Source organism: Manis javanica, chromosome 12 (genome assembly GCF_040802235.1).
Source record: "Manis javanica isolate MJ-LG chromosome 12, MJ_LKY, whole genome shotgun sequence".
Classification (NCBI taxonomy): domain Eukaryota; kingdom Metazoa; phylum Chordata; class Mammalia; order Pholidota; family Manidae; genus Manis; species Manis javanica.
Genome location: NC_133167.1, coordinates 39812888 through 39826045, shown reverse-complemented (window position 1 = coordinate 39826045; position 13158 = coordinate 39812888). Strand labels below are relative to the sequence as shown.

Here is a 13158-nt window from a genome sequence, read left to right as displayed (position 1 = left end):
AAGCTAGAAACAGAAAGAAGGTTGGTATGGAAGTTGAGGGCTAGAAAGAAGCATGTTGTCTCTATACCTGGGAAGAATGGAGTTACGGAAGTGCAGACATTTAGTGAATGTTGGAAAGACTGTAGTCAAAAGATCCACGACTCGTGGCAGTACTGTCCAGTAGAACTTTCTATTTTGACGTAAATGTTCTATACGTCTGTGCTGTCCAAATCAGGGGACTAGGCTGATTTGTGGCTATTGAGCTCTTGAAATGTGGCTAGTGCAACTGAGGAACTGAACTTGAAGTTATATTTAATTTTAATTAAATTTGAAATGGCCATATTGGCTGCCTACTGGACTATACAGATTAGAATGACCATATTAAGGAATTCTTAATTAATGGCATTATATCTGAATTGTAAAGTTCTTATGCATTTCCAATAGTCCTTAAGGGTCAGAAGCTTTATGAATTACACGTCACTGAACAAATGGGCTTAGATGCATCAGTTCACTGTGCCCTGAGTCAGGATACCTTGGACTGTCTAATAGAAACTAGTGTGTTAGGAATAGGTGCTACCAGATGCTCATGTGGAGAAGAGAAGACGGCTTACATTTGCCAGTATGGGGCATCACTGGAAACTTGGTTGCTTTTTGACTGTTGAGTGCTTGGGATATGAACCAATTGGTGGCGCTACTGTAGGATAATTCAGTGATGTTGAAAGGGCTTTGAAAGAGCAGAAACCAATCTCTGAAGTGGTGGCTCTTAGGAAATGAAGGAAGAAATCTGTCACTTGACATGTGTCATTCCTGTTGCACTTCAGAGAAGTGTGTGGAACACATGAGTTTTAATAAGCATTGAATTGGAATAGATTTCTTCCCTGGTCCACCAACTTCTGAGAATGAAGGATATGTTTTGAGTTCAATGGGTATTAAAGGTGGTTTGCTGGAGATTGTCCTAAAATCACCACCATTCACCAGTTTGACTCAAGAGTAGCCGGGCAACAGGAGGACCACTCCTGGGACTGGAAGTAAACAGAGCACCTGCCCTATGGATGAGGAGCAGCCCAAATGTTACTGGAGGCTTTGCAAACTCCCAAAAGTCTTGCTGTTTTATTTCAGGAGGGTTTTTGGGAAAGGAACCTGTGGTACTTGCTAATGATGGCTTATCTGACAGTGAGGCCTTATGGATCCTTTGTGGGGTTAGACTGAATTGGTCTCTCACAGCTGTGTGCTGGGATCTGCGTAGGTGCCATGCTGATGGCCCAGAGGGGGGCCTCGTGTCTCTCCCTTACCAGGTGCCACAGGGGCGAGGCACAGGAAGGCAGAAGAGGAAGAACCTCAGTAGATTTGCTGTTTATTAATTTTGTTTATAAGATAAAGGACTCTTTTTTCTTTAGATTTTCTGCCTTTGGTGTCAAAAATGTCATTCTTGCCCAATGTGACAAAACTTTCCATTCATACAAGCTAGTTCCTTTATGGTTTTGTTCCTTTCCTTTTAAAAAATTGTGGCTAAATAGGCATCAGATAAAATTTACCATTTTAGCCGTTTTTAAGCATACAGTTCTGTGGCATTAAATATATTCACTTTTTTTTGGTATCATTAATCTATAATTACATGAGGAACATTATGTTTACTGGACTCCCCCCATCACCAAGTACCTTCACATTTTTATACAACCATCACCACCATCATTTCCAGAACCTTTTCATCTTCCTCAAATGAAACTGTACTCACTGAACAATAACTTTCTATTCCCTCTCCCTCAAACCCAGGAGCCCACTGTCCTACTTTGCTTCCGTGAATCCCTGCTTTCGGACCTGAGGCAAGTGGTATTTGTGCTTTTGTGACCAGCTCATTCTGCTTGGCTTGATGTCTTCAAGGTTCATCCATGTAGCATGTGTCAGAATTTCCTTCCGTTCAAAGGCTGAGTATTCAATATCGCATTTTCCATATATACCAAATTCTATTTTTTCATTCATTGGCAGACGTGTGGGTTGTTTCCACTTTTGGCTCTTGTGAATAATGCAGTGAACATTGGTGTACAAATATCTGTTCAAATCCCTGCTTTTAATTCTTTTCAGTGTGTACCCAGAAGTAGTGTTTTTCCCTTAAAATGTGTGATCCATCTAAATATAAAGGCTTGTGTTGTGAGGTAGAATGAGGTGGAAAGCCACCTTCGTTGAACTAAAAGATGACCAGCTAGCCTGACTACAATCTTTTTTTCTAAAAAAGAATAATACAGCTAATTTATTTCATATGAAATTTTAATTTTTGTTGCACTTTTATATTTGAAACTGTGTTGGTGTTAGAAGTTGTTGAAAGTATCACAATTGAAGAAGGAACAGTATTATAATGAAAGGATCCTGATTTATAAAACCAAGTTGTTGCTATCAGCTCTGAAAATAACTAGGTCTTTAAAATTTGGCAAGTTATTTAACTTCTTGGAGCCTTAGCCTTCATAAATTGTAATCACTGATCTGTAACCATGTCCAATGAAAAAGAGTCAGAAATAATTGGTACAAAAAAGGTAATACAAATTCAGAGCCTGATGTAGTGACAAGAAGCAGTATGTTCTTTAGCTTGTTATCTTTCTGTGGCCGATGGAAAACCTCTTACCATTCAAAAGGTCAAGCTTTCAGTCAGAAGTGTGTATAGGCTTTTTTAAAATTAATGTATCATTGATATACAGTCTTATAAAGATAGTAGTAACCAACGTTGTGTTTACTACATTCCCCCCTATTATCAAGTCCCCACCACATACCCCATTACAGTCACTGTCCGTCAGCATAGTAAGATGCTATAGAATCTTGTCTTCCCTGTGCTATACCGCCTTCTCCATGCTCCCCCTACATTATGTGTGCTAATCATAATAACCCTTAATCCCCTTCTCCCTCTCTTCCTGCCTGCTGTCCCCCACCCCCTTTCCCTTTCTGCTACTCTCTTCTTGGGTCCTGTGAGTCTGCTGCTGTTTTGTTCCTTCAGTTTATGCTTTCTTGTTGTATTCTAAAAGTGAGTGAAACCATTTGGTACTTGTCTTTCTCTGCCTGGCTTATTTCAGTGAGCATAATACCCTTTAGCTCCAGCCATGTTGTTGCAAATGGTAGGATTTGTTTTCTTCTTACGGCTGAATAATATTCCATTGTATATATGTACCACATCTTCTTTATCCATTCATCTACTGATGGACACTTAGGTTGCTTCCATGTCTTGACTATTATAAATAGTGCTGTGATAAGCATAGGGGTGCATATGTCTTTTTGAATCTGTGATCTTGTTTTCTTCAGGTAAATTCCTAGGAGTGGAATTCCTGGGTCAAATGGTATTTCTATTTTGAGTTTTTTGAGGAACCTCCATACTGCTTTCCAGAATGGTTGAACTAATTTACATTCTCACCAGCAATGTAGGAGGGTTCCCCTTTCTCCACATCCTCACCAGCATTTGTTGTTGCAGTGTTGGGCCATCCTAACTGGTCTGAGGTGATATCTCATTGTGGTTTTAATTTGCATTTCCCTGATGATTAGTGATGTGGAGCATCTTTTCATGTGCCTGTTGGCTATCTGAATTTCTTCTTTGGAGAAGTGTCTGTTCAGATCCTCTGCCCATTTTTAATTGGGTTATTTGCCTTTTGGGTGTTGAGGCATGTGAGCTCTTTATATATTTTGGATGTCAACCCCTTGTTGCATATGTCATTTGTGAATATATTCTCTCAACTGTAGGATGCCTTTTTGTTCTGCTGATGGAACAATCTTTGTTGAACTTTTATATTTGAAAAGTTCTTTGCTGTACAGAAGCTTTTTCGCTTGATGTCCCATTTGTGCATTTTTGCTTTTGTTTCCCTTGCCCAAGGAGATGTGCTCAGGAAAAAGTTGCTCAAGTTTGTATTCAAGAGATTTTTGCCTATGTTTTCTTCTCTTGAGTTTTATGGTTTTATGACTTACATTCAGGTCTTCTATCCATTTCAAGTTTACTTTTGTGTATGGAGTTAGACAGTATTCCAATTTCATTCTCTTACATGTAGCTGTCCAGTTTTGCCAACATCAGTTGTTGAAGAAGCTGTCGTTTCCCCAATTGTATAACCATGGCTCTTTTATTGTATATTAAGTGGCCATGTATGTGTGGATTTATACCTGGGCTCTCTGTGCTATTCCAGATATATGGATCTATTCTTGTGCCAGTACCAAATTGTCTTGATTACCGTGGCTTTGTAGTAGAGCTTAAAGTTGGGGAGCATAATTCCCCCAGCTTTATTCTTCCTTCTCAGGATTGCTTTGGCTATTCAAGGTCTTTTGTGGTTCCATATGAATTTTAGAACTATTTGTTCTAGTTCGTTGAAGAATGCTGTTGGTATTTTGATAGGGGTCGCATTGAATCTGTAGATTGCTTTAGGCAAGATGGCCACTTTATTAATGCCACAATATTAATTCTTCCTACCCATGAGCATGGGATGCATGTCCATTTATTGGTGTCTTCTTTAATTTCTCTCAAGACTGTCTTGTAGTTTTCAGAGGTCTTTCATCTCCTTGAGTAGGCTTATTCCTAGTTATTTTATTCTTTTAGATGCAGTTGTCAGTGGAATTGTTTTCCTGATATCTCTTTCTGCTAGTTCATCATTAGTATTTCTGTGTATTAATTTTGTATCCTGCAAGTTTGTTGAATTTAGTTATTAGTTCTAGAAGTTGTGGGTTGGATTCTTTAGGGCTTTTTATGTGCAGTATCATGTGATCTGCAAACAGTGACAGTTTAACTTCTTCCTCACCAATATGGATGCCTTTTATTTCTTTGTGCTGTCTGATTGCTGTGGCTAGGACTTCCAGTACTATGTTGAATATAGGTGGGGAGAATGGGCATCCTTGTCTTGTTCCCAATCTTAGAGGAAAAGCTTTTAGCTTCTCACTGTTAAGCATGATGTTGGCTGTGGGTTTGTCATATATGGCCTTTATTATGTTGAGGTACTTGTCCTTTATACCCATTTTGTTGAGAGTTTTTATCATGAATGGATGTTGAATTTTGTCAAATGCTTTTTCAGCATCTATGGAGGTGATCATGTGGTTTCTGTCCTTTTTCTTGATGTAGTGGATGATGCTGATGGATTTTCTAATATTGTACCATCCCTGCATCCCTGGGATAAATCCCAGTTGACCAAGATCGATGATCGTTTTGATGTGTTTTTGAATTTGGTTTGCTAATGTTTAGTATTTTTGCATCCATGTTCTTCAGGGATATTGGTCTGTAATTTTCTTTTTTTGTGGTGTCTTTGCCTGGTTTTGGTATTAGGGTGATGCTGGCCTCATAGGATGAGTTTGGAAGTATTCCCTCCTCTTCTACTTTTTAGAAACTTTAAGTGGGATGGGTATTAGGTCTTCACTAAATGTTTGATAAAATTCAGCAGTGAAGTCATCTGATCCAGAGATTTTGTCTTTGAGTAGTCTTTTGATTACCTATTCAATTTCATTGCTGGTAATTTGTCTGTTCAGATTTTCTGTTTCTTCCTGGGTAAGTCTTGGATGGTTGTATTTTTTTAGAAAGTTGTCTATTTCTCCTAGGATCCAATTTGTTAGCATATTACTTTTCAGAGTATTCTCTAATCATTCTTTGTATTACTGTGGTGTCCGTAGTGACTTTTCCTTTCTCATTTCTGATTTTGTTTATTTGTGTAGACTCTCCTTTTTTTCTTGATAAGTCTAGTTAGGGGTTTATCTCTTTTGTTTGTTTTCTCAAAGAACCAGCTCTTGGTGTCAGTGATTCTTTCTATTGTTTTATTCTTCTTGATTTTATATATTTCTGCTCTGATCTTTATTATGTCCCTACTTCTACTGACTTTGGGACTCAATTGTTCCTCCTTTTCTAGTTCCATTAATTGTGAGTTTAGACTGTTCATTTGGGATTGTTCTTCTTTCTTGAGGTAAGCCTGTATTGCTATATACTTTCTTCTTAGAACTGCCTTTGCTGCATCCTAAAGGTTTTGGGCTGTTGAATTGTTTTCATTTTTCTCCATGTATTCCTTGATCTGTTTTAGTTTTGTCATCGGTCCACTGATTATTCAGAAACATGTTGTTTAGCCTCCATGTGTTTGTGGGCTTTTTTGTTTTCTTTACATAATTTATTTCTAGTTTCATACCTTTGTGGTCTGAGAAGCTGGTTGTTACATTTTCAATCTTTTTGAATTTTTGTGGCCTAGTATGTGACTTATTTTGGAAAATGTTCCACGTGCCCTTGAGAAGAATGTGTATCCTGCTACTTCTGGGTGTAGTGTTCTGGAGATGTCAGTTAAGTCCATCTGTTCCAATCTGCTGTTCAGTGCCTCTATCTCCATTCATATTTTCTGACTGGTTTATCTATCCTTTGGAGTGACTGGTGTGTTGAAGTTTCCTAAAATGAATACTTTGCATACTATTTCCCCCTTTAATTCTGTAAGTATTTGTTTTACGTAATTAAGTGCTCCTATATTGGGTACATAGGTACTTACAATGGTCATATCCTCCTGTTGGACTGACTCCTTTATCATTATGGAATGTCCTTCTTTGTCTCTTGTTACTTCTTGGCTTTCAAGTCTGTTTTCACTGATAAGAGATACTGTAACTCCTGCTTTTTTCTCCCTATTATTTGCATGAAATATCTTTTCCCATTCCTTCACTTTTAGTCTTTGTATTTCTTTGGGTTTGAAGTGAGTCTCTTGCAGCAGCCTATAGATGGGTCTTGTTTTTTTTATCCATTCTGTAACTCTATGTCTTTTCATTGGTGCATTCAGTCCATTTACATTTAGGGAGATTATAGATAGATTTGTACTTATTGCCATTGCAGGCTTTGGATTTGTGATTACCAAAGGCTCAAGGGAAGCTTCTTTACTAACAGTCTAAGTTAACTCACTTATGCTATTCCAAAGACAATCTAAAGGTTATTTTTTCTCCCTCCTTTTTCTTCCTCCTCCACTCTTTGTATATTAGGTGTCATATTCTGTACTCTTTGTATATCCCTTGACTGACTTTGTATGTAGTTGATTTAATTTTGCATTTGGTTAGTAATTAATTAGTCTTCTTCCTTTACTGTGGTTTTATTTTCTCTGGTGACAGCTATTTAGCTTTAGGAGCACTTCCATCCAAAGCTGTCCCTCTAAAATAAACTGTAGAGATGATTTGTGGGAAATAAATTCCCTCAAGTGTTGCTTACCTAGAAATTGTTTAATCCCTGCCTCAAATTTAAATGATAATTTTGTTGGGTAGAGTATTCTTGGTTTGAAGCCCTTCTGTTTTATTGCACTAAATATATAATGCCAGTGCCTTCGGGCCTGTAAGGTTTCTGCTGAGAAGGCTGATGATAGCCTGATGGTTTTTCCTCTGTGTGTGGTCTTTTTTTCTCCCTCTGGTTGGTTTTAATACTCTGTCATTTTCCTTGATCTTTGCCATTTTAATTATTATGTGTCTTGGTGTTGTCTTCCTTGGGTCCCTTGTGTTAGGAGAACTGTGCACTTCCATGACTTGAAAGACTATCTCCTTCCCCAGATTGGGGAGGTGTTCAGCCATTATTTCCTCAAAGAGACTTTTTATCCTTCTTTCTTTCTCTTCTTCTGGTACCCCTATAATGTGAATATTGTTCCATTTGGATTAGTCACACAGTTCTCTTTATATTCTTTCATTCCTAGAGATCCATTTTTCTCTCTGAGCCTCAGAATTTTTTGTATTCCTGTTCTGTAATTTCTATTCCATTTACTGTCTCCTCTACCTCATCTAATATGCTCTTAAATCCTTCTGTTGTATGTTTCATTTCAGATACTGTAATTTCAGTTTCCATCTCATTCTGAGGTCTTGAATATTTTTCTGTAGCTCTGTATGTTTCTGATTTTTATTTTGAAATCTTTATCAGGAAGATTGGTGATTTCTCTTAGTTTCACTTAGCCCTCTTTCTGATGTCTGTGGGACTAGGTTTGTACCAGATTCTTTTGCTGTTCCATATTCCTAATGATTACTATGGAAAAATATTTTTGTGTCGGCGGTGACCTTTAGTGCCCAGAAGTTCTCCTATGGAGCTGCCCAGCACCTGGAGTGATGATGGGGGTAGCAGTCGAGAGGCACCAGTGCCTGTCTGGAGGAAAGTGCTCTTTCCTGCTTCCTGGCTGTATTGCCTGTCTCTCTTGCGAGGGCCAGTGGGCCCAGTGCACAGGGAGGAGCTCCTGTGTTACTCCTCTTTAGCTGCCATAGGTGGGACTGCCTTCTGGTTGGCCTTGCACAGTGGCGGGGACAGCAGGTTTGTGAACTTGTGCTGGTTGGGAGGAAGGAGCGGCAGGCTCCGTATTGTGGTGGGGGGCCTTGGTGCAGTTGTCAGCCAAAGGGGATGGAGTGCCTGAAGCTTCTGAAAGTTCCCAACCTGTTGGGCTGAGTGTGCCAGGATGATTTTGTTCCACCTGTCCTTTTACCAGAGCAGCAAGCTCTGTGCAATCCTTGCCTCTTTAGCAGCCCTCTCGCTGTTGGGAAGTCTTTCAAAGTGCCAGTCTTTATTTTGTCCTGGACTGGCTGGCTTTGGGTACCTGCTGTCCACAAGCAGCTGGAATCTCAGTCTCTCTGAGTATTCTGCCTGTCTTTGTTTCCCAACCCCACTAATCTCCAGAGTACCATTTAATGTGGGTTCATGCTCCCAGAGCAGATCTCCGGGGCTGGGTGTTCAGCAGTCCTAGGCTTCTACCCCCTTCCCGCTCCTTTTCCTCCTGTCAGTGAGCCTGGGTGGGGGAAGGGCTTGGGTCTCACCAGGTGGCAGCTTTGCTACTTTACCCTTTTCTGTGAGGTCTTCTCTTTCTCCAGATGTAGGTGGTCTGTCGCAGTCTTCTTTCTGGTCCCAACCCCACTAATCTCCAGAGTACCATTTAATGTGGGTTCATGCTCCCAGAGCAGATCTCCGGGGCTGGGTGTTCAGCAGTCCTAGGCTTCTACCCCATCCCCGCTCCTTTTCCTCCTGTCAGTGAGCCTGGGTAGGGGAAGGGCTTGGATCTCACCAGGTGGCAGCTTTGCTACTTTACCCTTTTCTGTGAGGTCTTCTCTTTCTCCAGATGTAGGTGGTCTGTCGCAGTCTTCTTTCTGGTTGCTCTTTCAGGATTAGTTGTATTTGCTGTATTTTTGTATTATATATGATTTTCGGAAGAGGTTTCTGTCTTACTTCTCACACCACCATCTTTAAGCCTCTCCCTCTGCTTAGACACTTTTTTAGTGTTTCCAGATCTAGTCTTGCATTTAAGTCATTGTGGTGGTGATTTCTGATCATCCTTAGACCCCTTCAGTGGCTTCCTCTTTCTGTCTGTCCTACATTTTTTACATTTTTTATTGGTCTGCCTTTGCTACAGAACAGTAGAGCAGAAGTGTGAGACAGCACACATTGTGATTTGGTGTTTCCCAAATTTTATTTAGTTATTTGATAGATTTGACATTGCCTGCCTTTAGTTTGTGCGGACAGTTTGGTTTTATGTAGAATTTACTTTCCCTTTTGTGTTTCAGATTGCTTAGAAAGGAAATACTAGTAGGTAGATACTTAAGCAGCTGCCATTGCCTCTAGCTACCGCAAATTCCCTATATAAAAGTGATTGAGGAATCAGTTTTTAAAGTTTCAGGAAGAATGTGGCAGCTCATAGCTGTCTTATATAAATGCTCTGGAGGAAAAGAAGTGTCATTATAAACGAGGCACCTAGCACCGCTTCAGAGCTCACTGGCTGCAGTGTTAGTAAAGTTCAGCAATGATCATCTTGGTGAGTTTTCTCTACTTAACAGTCATGACTATGATGGACATCTATGGTTTTGATCTGACTTCAAATCCCCTTTTTTTCTGGAAACATCACTTCAGTTTCCTCTGGGGAACTAGCCTCAGTTTCAGAGATGGACACATCTCACACCCAGACCTAGCCAACCAGTGTATAATCCATCTTTCAAGTCACAGTGGTTGGTTAAGGGAGGGCATGTGACCAGTCCATTCAGTGGAGACTTAATCCTCTATCACTTATTAGAACTTCAAGGAAAGCCCTCTTCTGGGGCTGTTAAGTAGAAAATATTCCAGTCTGTTCTAGTCTTTCATATTTATACACTGTTTGTGGCCATTTATAACAGGCTTACGTTAACAAATGGTTTACAGAGTCCCTATTGCCCAAAGAAGTCCAAGGTATAGAGTATATGATATAGGGCAGTGCCAGCATAAAGCCATCTTGCTCAAAGAACTGAGATTGATCACCAGAAATAAGAGGCCCAAATAAATGCTCTAGAGAGATACCAAATATTATCAAATAGTCGTGTTTCTTAGAAATTTTGCTTTTTTTTCGAAGAGTGTTCTTCGAAACACCATTTTAAAAAATGAGAATTTATAACAATTCCCAGTCCTTTGTTAAGTCTCCACCCATATATGGTACTTTGGGATCACTGTCAGAGGAATTCCTTTATTCTTTGTGACAACTACAGATTTAATAGGTATGATTTACTTTACTTCCAGATAAAGTACACTGCAGTCCTTCAGTATGATCAAATTATAGCTGTGTAACATTAGAATATTGAAGAAATTACCGGAGACACTTATATGTGGAATCTTAAAAAAATAAAATTCAGACTCATAGAAACATGGAGTTAGAAGAGTGATTGCCAGAGGCTGGGGGGTTGCGGAACTATTGAGAGGCTGGTAAAGGGTTACAGACTTCAGGTTCTGAGAATGAATAAGGTCTGAGGATCTAAGGTATGCCATGGTAACTATAGTTTAAAAAGACTGATATATAATTGAACTCTGCTAAGAGAATTGAAACTAAATATTCTCACCAAAAAAAAAAAAAAGTTAAGTGATGGATGTTAATTAACCAGATAGATGGAAGGAGTCCTTTCACAATGTATATCAAGTTATCATGATGTATACTTTAAACATCATACAGTTTTGTCAATTACACCTCAATAAAGCTCAGTAAAGGCCAAAAAAGGGAAATTACCAGAGAAGTAGCTATGGTCTCAGAATCCCCAAGGGCAAAACACTCGACAGGTTACCTGGAGCAAAGTTAGTAAGAGTCCAGATTCTAGATTTTCATACATCTTTTTGTAATGTTTTAATGCCCTTGTCTGCCAATTATGATGTGTTAGTTCTGGGTCAGTTTTTATTTCTCTTTATGGGTCATATTTTCGTACCTCTTTGCATGTTTGATAAGCTTGGATTGGGTGCCAGAAACTGATTTTACCTTAATGAATGCCATATATTGTCATATTCCTCTAAATATTCTGAAGCTGTGTCTTGTAAGGCAGTTAGTTACTTGGAAGTGGAATGTCCGGGGTCTTGCTCTGATGTGTCAGGACCAGAGCCGTGTTTGCTGGGGGCTAACTGCGCTCTGCTGCGACAGGTCTCCCTGGGTGCAGTCAGCGCCCTGCACAGCATGTGGCCTCCAGTGCCACCGGAGGGGGCTGTCCCTGTGTATGTGGACTGGGCCCTCTTACTGCTACCCTTCTGGACAGTTCCAATCCCAGCCTCGGGTTGTTTCCTTCCATGCACATGACCAGTGCTCAGCTGAATACTTGAATACTCAGAGGACCCTCTGGTCACCTCTGAAAGTCTCTCTGGGCAGCTCTCTCCTGTCTGGAACTTGAGCAGCTTTGTCTCCCTGGCCTCTCCGTTCTGGCTCCTCAGCTCGGGAAACCAGCCCCCCTGTGGGCTGCCTTGCAGCTGGCGCTCTCTCAGCCTGGCAGCCGGGGCGGTAGTGGGGCTCACCTCACTCGCTCCCTTTCTCTCAGGGATTGCTGTTCTGTGTTGCATCGTGGCCAGTCTCTTAAAAACCATTGTTTCATATTTTGCTTGTTTTGGGGTTGTTTTAGATGAAGGTGGACTCACAATAGCAGCTAGTGTACTATATGATAGACACTGTAGAAACACTTAAAAAATATTATAGAAATACTTTAGTAAATCATCACACTAAATAGGCTGTTCTAACATAAGGTTTACTAGAAATGATCACCAGTGTAACTATAACTCATTCTCCCTAGCTAATGTTTTGTATAGCCAACCTAAAAAATGATATAAAGGTATGTTACCCAACTTTATCAATAATGGTGCCCCTTGAGGACAATACATTGGTGAAGAAAAATGTCCTTGTTCTGGATGAGGAAGATAAAAATATTCTTGGTATGTGACTGTGACTGTCATGACAATACTCAGGGACAACATAGTTACAACCTGTTAAGATTGCTCATTTCTCCTGTGCAGTAACTGGCATCTTTTTTGCTATGCAGAATTCAGGACCAAGATTGTCAGTGCCAACCCAGGACTAAGGTGAATTGTTCTGTGGGGCTCTTTGTTAGGCTGTTTCAAGGTTATGACTCTCTAATACCCTCAAAGATCTGTGTCCTTATAAAGAGGCCAAAGGGATAAGTCCCACAGGAATTATAGACAACCTGCTGGGGCTTTTACCAGCCTGCCGATCAGTTAAGCCCCAAACTTCTGAGTCACAAACACAGTATGGATGTGTTAAAAGGCTGCACTCCAGTAAACTTGCCTCTGAATGCCGATTAACAAGTCTCACCCAAGTAACTATACTCCTACAGATGATGGCAACCTACTTAAGCCTCTGAAAGTCTCCCAGTCCTTGAGTTAACTCCATGGTTTCCCAAAACCCTGTGTAAATTACTCTGCTCTGATCAGGGAGGACTGCCTGACCAACATAGCTCTCCCTGACCACAGCAAGCAGGAAATTCAACTCAATTTTTTTATATCAGATGAGCTCACCACTCAGTATGTCTCTGATGGTCATATTTGATATTCTCTCCAATTTTAGAATTGTTCAGTTGGTTTAGGTCTTGATAGTATCATCATCTACTGTTTTGGGGTATCAATTAGGCCAGATATTATGCCAGCTGTTTACATATATTGTCTGGATTACCTAATTCACCACTCAGTGTTTGAAATACATAATAAAGCTAAATTTATCGGTACATTTAACGTAGCGACACCTGCATTGGTCAGCCAAGTCTCCTGGAGCAGAGCAGACTGCCGTTCTCAATAAACTTCTTTGTATTTACAGCTCCCTTTGACATTTACAGTCTGAGCTACCTTCTATAAGATGTGCTGGTAATCACCCAGCACAGAAGGGTATATGTTTACAAGACAGTAGAAGAGTTTTTACCATTTTCCAGGTGATTTTATTTCCAGGAATAGCCTACCAGATGTTAGATTGGTAACAAGATAAC

At 40.1% G+C, this 13158-nt stretch overlaps 2 protein-coding genes across 4 annotated transcripts in view; both read left to right on the top strand.

The window, feature by feature from the left end:
* The window catches only part of LOC140845010 (uncharacterized protein C2orf66-like), a 75362-nt gene that overhangs the window by 5940 nt on the left and 56264 nt on the right, over positions 1–13158 (top strand). The gene's annotated exons all lie outside the window — the stretch shown is intronic.
* LOC140845011 (general transcription factor 3C polypeptide 3-like) overlaps positions 1–13158 on the top strand; it is a 72430-nt gene that overhangs the window by 41292 nt on the left and 17980 nt on the right. The gene's annotated exons all lie outside the window — the stretch shown is intronic.